Source organism: Chrysemys picta, unplaced genomic scaffold, assembly GCF_011386835.1.
Source record: "Chrysemys picta bellii isolate R12L10 unplaced genomic scaffold, ASM1138683v2 scaf1986, whole genome shotgun sequence".
Classification (NCBI taxonomy): Eukaryota; Metazoa; Chordata; order Testudines; family Emydidae; genus Chrysemys; species Chrysemys picta.
The window spans coordinates 3,838-10,574 of NW_027054691.1; the positions used below are offsets into that span (position 1 = coordinate 3,838).

At 57.9% G+C, this 6,737-nt stretch overlaps 1 long non-coding RNA gene across 1 annotated transcript; it reads right to left on the bottom strand.

Moving 5' to 3' along the window:
* Window positions 1–1,120: 1,120 nt before the first annotated feature.
* On the bottom strand, window positions 1,121–5,564 carry LOC135980146 (uncharacterized). The gene is made up of 4 exons (XR_010597354.1): window positions 5,451–5,564; window positions 3,122–3,209; window positions 2,520–2,620; window positions 1,121–1,655 (listed from the first exon to the last, which is right to left on the bottom strand). It is a non-coding gene; the product is annotated as an uncharacterized LOC135980146 (long non-coding RNA).
* Between the last annotated feature and the right edge of the window lie 1,173 nt (window positions 5,565–6,737).

A 6,737-nucleotide genomic window follows, 5' to 3' on the forward strand; every position in this document is an offset into this window, starting at 1 on the left:
TCTTTTTCCTTTTATGAATAAACCTTTAGATTTTAGATTCTAAAAGATTGGCAATAGCGTGATTTGTGGGTAAGGTCTGACTTGTACATTGACCTGGGTCTGGGGCTTGGTCCTTTGGGATCGGGAGAACCGTTTTCTTTTACTGGGGTATTGGTTTTTATAACCATTTGTCCCCATAACGTGTGGCACTGGTGGTAATACTGGGTAACTGGAGTGTCTAAGGAGATTGCTTGTGAGACTTGCGGTTAGCCAGTGGGGTGAGACCGAAGTCTTAGTCTGGCTGGTTTGGTTTGCCTTAGAGGTGGAAAAACCCCAGCCTTGGGCTGTAACTGCCCTATTTGAGCAATTTGTCCTGAGTTGGCACTCTCAGTTGGGTTCCGCCAGAACCGCATTGTCACACCTGCCTCCCAGGCCCCGCTCCCTGCTCACTCCCTCCGTCACTCGCTCTCCCCACTCTCACTCACTCCCTTATTTCCACCAGGCTGGGGCAGGGGGTTGGGATGTGTGAGGGGATGAGGGCTCCGGCTGGGGATGCGGGTTCTGGGGTGGGGCCAAAAATGAGGGGTTTGAGGTGTAGGAGGGGCTCCGGGCTGGGGGATGGAGCTGAAGGGTTCGGAGTATGGGAGAGGGTTCCGGGCTGAGGCAGGGGGCTGGGGGGTGGGAGGGGGTACGGGCTCTGGGCTGGGGTGTGTGTTCTGGAGTGGGGCCAGAAATGAGGGGTTCAGGGTGCGCGAGGGGGCTCCGGGCTGGGGCAGGGGGTTTGGGGGTGGAGGTGCAGACTCTGGGTGGGGCTGGGGATGAGGGGTTTGGGGTGCAGGAGGGTGCTCCGAGCCAAAGGCGTGAGGGGGATCAGGGCTGGGGCAGGGGGTTGGGGCGTGGGAGGGGGTCAGGGGTGCAGGTTCTGGGCGGCGGTTACCTCAAGCAGCTCCCGGAAGCAGTGGCTTGTCCTTCCTCTGGCTCCTACGTGGAGGTGCGGCCAGGTGGCTCTGCGTGCTGCCCTGTCTGCAGGCACCCCCTCTGCAGCTCCCATTGGCTGTAGTTTCTGGCCAATGGGAGCTGCAGAGCTGGCACTTGGCGCGGGAACAGCGTACGGAGCCCCCTGGCTGCCCCTACACATAGGAGCCAAAGGGGGGACATGCTCCTGCTTCCAGAAGCCGCGGCTGACTTATCCCTGCTGTGCCGCTGACCGGACTTTTAATGGCCTGGTCAGTGGTGCTGACCGGAGCCACCAGGGTCCCTTTTCGACCAGGTGTTCCGGTCAAAACCCGGACACCTGGCAACCCTGCTAGTGCCTTAACCATTGGCCTGGCCTTCCTCTGGCTTACGAGTCCAACTCCTCCTTGGTCCTGGCCATTCAACACTCCCCTCGGCTCCCTGCCCCCTAGAGCAAACTGCCCTGTGCTGCAGGCTTTGCTCTGCATAGAGACCCACGCCTGGGCTCCTCTGCTCAGCAGGGTCCCGGGAACAGGCTGTGAGCACAAGAGACAACAAACCAGGACTGGTTCCTCGCCTTCCCCACCAGTCCCCCCTCAGGCAATGACACCCCCCCGGTCCCTGCGCTCTGGCTGCGAGGTACATGCAGTGATGACAGGGGGCGCCTACCTGCATTCCTCTTCTGTCATCTTGGCCGGATCCGTACAGCTGCTAAACTTCCCCTAGGTTTAAGCAGAGAGCAGAAGAATCAGGGATTGTACTGTGAACCTCAGGGGGCCTGACTGATAGACCTGGGGAGCAAGGACAAGGGCAGCTGCTGGCAACTGCAGTACATCCTGACATGACCCCACGGCTTGGCCCCGACCCAGGGGGCAGCGTCTCCACGGCCCATTCCAGCCTGAAAGGGGCTGGTTAGTGCCAGCCGTGAGCGTCTGGGCCCTATCCCAGCTGGGCCTTTCCTTAGAGGTGCTTAGAGCCCAGCCAGATGTGCCAGCCCTCAACTCTCCCTGCACAGTCAGCAGCACTGACAACCCCTAGGAGCCCTGCAAGGCCCAAAGGCCAGACCACTGCTGCAGCAACCCGTAGCACTTCTAGCCAAAGAGTCACGTCAACCTCATTCATTCGCACAACAGCGCAAGCGCAGACCTGCCTGCAGTGCCACGGGTGGTCAGGAGGAAACACCTGTGATCCTGCAACACGGTGGGGAGCTGGAGCAGGCGGGGGAAACCGAGTCACAGGTGGGGAAGGGACTGGCCCAAGGCTACCTGGCTGGTCAGCACCAAAGCTGGCAAGAGACCCCCAAATTGGCTGACTCCCACTGGGCCATGGGGCTGCCTTGCGTGGGCACAGATTATGCATACACTGCCCTGTTCTGCCTGCAGCGTGCTGGTACCCCCAAGGGGATGGCCGGGGATGGTCCTCGGCCTCCCTCTGAATTTCTGACATGGGAGAATCCCCTCTCTTAAAAGAAACGAAGAGGAGCCACTTCCTGGAGCTTCCCTGAGCTCAGCTCCACCCCAGCTCTCCCCAGGACAGGGTGGGTTGGGTGAGACCAGCGCTGGGTTCTGGCCGGGAGGGGCTCTCACCTTGAAGAGCTGCACCTCGATGCAGGCCAACATGAACTACAGCAGGGTGGTGACAATCACAATGTTGCCGATGGTCTTGATGGCCACGAACACGCACTGGACTACGTGCTAGAGAGAGAGAGAGGCCAATGCAGCGATGGGCCAGGCCTGCAGCACCACGACCTGCTGTGGGTATCAGCCGTGCCCCTGTGTAGGGGAAGGGGCCATCCCAGACACAGACGGGGGACACAGCACCACACCGGTGTGCAGGGGACACGGCCGTCCCAGACACGGATGGGGGACCCAGCACCACACCAGGGGAAGCGGCCATCCCAGACACGGACGGGGGACCCGGCACCACACTGGTGTGCAGGGGAAGCGGCTGTTCCAGATGCAGCCAGCGGACCTAATACAAAACCAATGGGTTGCCTCCCAGCTGCCCACAGACACCTAACAAAACACCCGGGTAAGAGTGAAATCAGGTGGCCTGAGCCCTGGGACGTGCAGTCCTGGGATCCTGCTCAGATGGCCCATGATCTGGCAGGTCCTGGATTCCTGGGGCAGATCTGAAGGGGGCCGTGTCCACCCCCTATGGAGGGCCCTTGTCCCCGCCTTGCTCTCACCTTCAGCCCCTTCGCTCTGTTAATGGCCCGCAGTGGCCGCAGGACTCTCAGCATCCTCAGGATTTTCACCACGGAGATGGCGCTGGACCTGGGGAGGGCGGGGGGAGACGGGGTGACTCAGCCAGCTTGGGGTCTGGCCAGACAAATCAGCTCCTCACATGCCGTCAGGAGCCAAACCGGCCTGCAGCGATGCATCGGGGGAGAGCCAACACCTGTGCCCCTCCAACATGGGCAGGGGAGCTGTACCTGCCAGGGACAGGAGGGGGCAGACTGGGGGGACAGGCAGGCGAGGAGGGGGCATGCTGGAGGGGGCAGGCTGGTAGGGTTACCATTCGTCCGGATTCCCCTGGACATGTCCGGCTTTTTAAGCTAAAAATAGCGTCCGGGGGGAATTTGTAAATGTCCGTACTTCCCCCCCATGCAGAGCGCGCGCGGCTAACAGTGCTGCCGGCCGGCCGGTGTCACTTACTTGGGGCTCCGACACTCAGCCAGAGAGGGCTCCTCCTCCTCCTCCCTCCCTCCCTCCCTGCATCGCAGATCGGCTCCGGCAGTTTGGAGCTCCTCCCCCGCTGCTGCCCAGCAGCTCAGGCAATTTCTGAGCAAGTTCACAAATCGGGACGGGGGTGGGGGTAATAGGAGTCTATATAAGAAAAAGACCCAGAAATCGGGACTGTCCCTATAAAATCGGGACATCTGGTTACCCTAAGTTCACCAGACATTAGGTGAAGAAAGGCCAACAACAAGGGGGGCAGGGGGCAGGAGAAGGGGCAGGGAGGTTCTGGAGGGGGCAGTCAAGAGACGGGGGGGTCGGGAGTTCGGGGGGGGCTTTCTGGGGGTGGGGGTGTGGATAAGGTTTTGGGCAGTCAGGGTACAGGTAGGGGGTAGGGTCCTGGGGGGTATTTGGGGGGGGTCTTAGGAGGGGGCAGTTAGGGGACAAGGAACAGGGAGGCTTAGGTAGGGGGTGGGGTTCTGGAGGGCAGTTAGGGGAAGGGGTCCCAGGAGGGGGCAGTCAGGGGACAAGGAGTGGGGGGAGGGTTGGGGGTTCTGAGGAGGGGAAGTGGGAGGGGAAGGGGCGGGGCTAGGGCAGGATGGGGCGGGGCTAGGGCAGGATGGGGCGGGGCTCCTCCCGTCCTCTTTTTTGATTGCTGGATTATGGTAACCCTACAGGCTGTGGGACATGCTTGGAGGGCAGTCTGGGGGGTGCAGAGCAGGAGGGGGCAGTCTGGGGGGAATGCTTGGGGGGCAGGCCGGGAGGTACAGAGCGGGAAGGGACGTGTTGGGGAGGCCGGCTGGCGGTGTGCTGCAGGGGGCAGGCTGGGAGGTGCGGAGCGGGAAGGGGCGCGCTGGGGAGGCCGGCTGGCGGTGTGCTGCAGGGGGCAGGCTGGGGGGGTGCAGAGCGGGAGGGGGCGCGCTGGGGGGCAGGCTGGCGGTGTGCTGCAGGGGGCAGGCTGGGAGGTGCGGAGCGGGAAGGGGCGTGCTGGGGGGGCTGGCTGGCAGTGTGCTGCAGGGGGCAGGCTGGGGGGTGCAGAGCAGGAGGGGGCGCACTGGGGGGCAGGCTGGCGGTGTGCTGCAGGGGGCAGGCCGGGGGGTGCGGAGCGGCAGGGGCAGGAGGACAGGCTGGGAGCATGCTCTGGCGGGGCCAGGCTGTCATGTGTTCTAGGAGGGGATTGCAATCCAGTTTGACAGAGCTCCCCAAGGGCAGCACTTCCAGGCGCTTCCCACTGTGGGGGAAGGGGCAGGCGGCTGCACAGTACATCAGTAGCAGAGTTGGGCCTAGCCCCCAGGATCGCTGACATCCCTATCCTGAGCCCTAGCCCCTAGGCCACATTCCCACCCACCATTAGGAACAGAACCCAGGAGTCCTGAAGGAACTTGGGGGAGGAGGAAGGCAATTCCAGATTGAAATGAGTGCCTGCCCACAAAATCCTTGCGTATCCAATTCATGTCATAGCCTCTCCTCTCCATTCTCAGGGGTTGTTTATTTCCTTACTCCCAACAGTGTGGCTGGATGACTTTGTGGCACTGAATAGTGTATGAATGCTAATGCAAGGGGAATCAACCAACTCACATGCTTCTGGGCACAGGCTGATTGTCACAGGGATCAGGAGGGAATTACTCCCCACCCTCCATCTACAGCCCTGCATCTGCCCAGGTGCATCCCTACCATCTGCAGCATCAGTTACTGGTCATTGCTGGAGGTGAGATACTAGGCTAGACAGACCAATGGTCTAACCCATCCTACGTCTCTATTGCCAACGTAGATGACAGCACAGCAGATGGCCCTATCCTCTGCTGAACAGGCAGACCTGTTGCTACAACGGGTGCTTACTCAATTCCCATGGAGATGAGGGAGACAGCAACCACCAGCAGTTCCAGGATGTTGAAGTAGTTCCGGCAGAAGGACCCCTTGTGAAGGAATGCACCGTATGCGGTCATCTGAAGGGAAGAAGAGGGGAGTTAATGGGAACGGGGCAGATCTCCTCTGATCCTCTCTCTTTTTAGTGACTGCTGCTCATGAAAGAAGCCAGATTGGAGCCCTGGACACTTAAGTCCTCTCTAGATCCACAGAATAGGCACAGTAAAGGAAGCTTATCATGTACCACTGAGCCAGCGAGCCTCAGCCCCACCCCACAGGAGTCTCTCCAGGAGTTCATTCTCCACAGCCCATTCTTGGCCCAGCTGCCAATTGTGATGGTGCTTTTCTCACGCAGACACCTGTGGCCTAGGAACTGGGCTGACAGCCACTAAACAAATGCTTCCCTGGGCGCCCAACCGGCCACAGTAGAGCACGGCCCGCAGGGCCTTCTCTGACTGGTCCGTCTAGGGTGGGACTCAGGAGCAGAGCTGGTCAAAACTCGGCATTTCTGTTTCGGGGGAAATTTCGACACATCATCATTTGGTTTTGGTCCCGATTGGAACAAAAAAAATATTTTCAAAATATCCCATGAAATGGAAGTTTTGAAAAATGTTGGTTCTGGAACACTTTGAAATTTTGTTTTATTTTATTTTATTTCTTTTTTTGTTTGTTTGTTTAATATTTTTATTTTTCTATTATTTAATGACGTCTGTGGCATACACTACTACTGGTGTCGTAAAATGACATAATCATTTAATTATTCTATTGATTTTATTTTAAATGTTTAATAACGGGTGCTTCAGTCTAGCAGAGAAAGGCATAATATAGTCCCATGGCTGGAAGTTGAAACTAGACAAATTCAGACTGGAAAGAAGGTGTAAATTGTTTACAGTGAAGGTAATTAATCATAGGAGCAATTTACCCAGGGACGTGGTGGAGACTCCAGCACTGACAATTTTTAAATCAAGAGGGGATGTTTTTCTAAAGGCATTCTCTACGTTCTATGGTCTGTGTCACATAGTAGGTCAAACCAGGTGATCGTAATGGTGCCTTCTAGCCTTGGAATGGATTAATCTGTGCATTTTTAAAACAGTTAAGGGCAGCTGCTACTTAGCACTGATTGAAACATCTTCTCTTCTAGGTCAAAATGTCTGCGGTTTGCGTTGTAACTCCAGTGTCAAACTATTTCATTACAACACAAACAGGAGACATTTTGATCTAAAAGAAAAGCGAAGCTGTTTCAATCCATGCTAAGTGGCA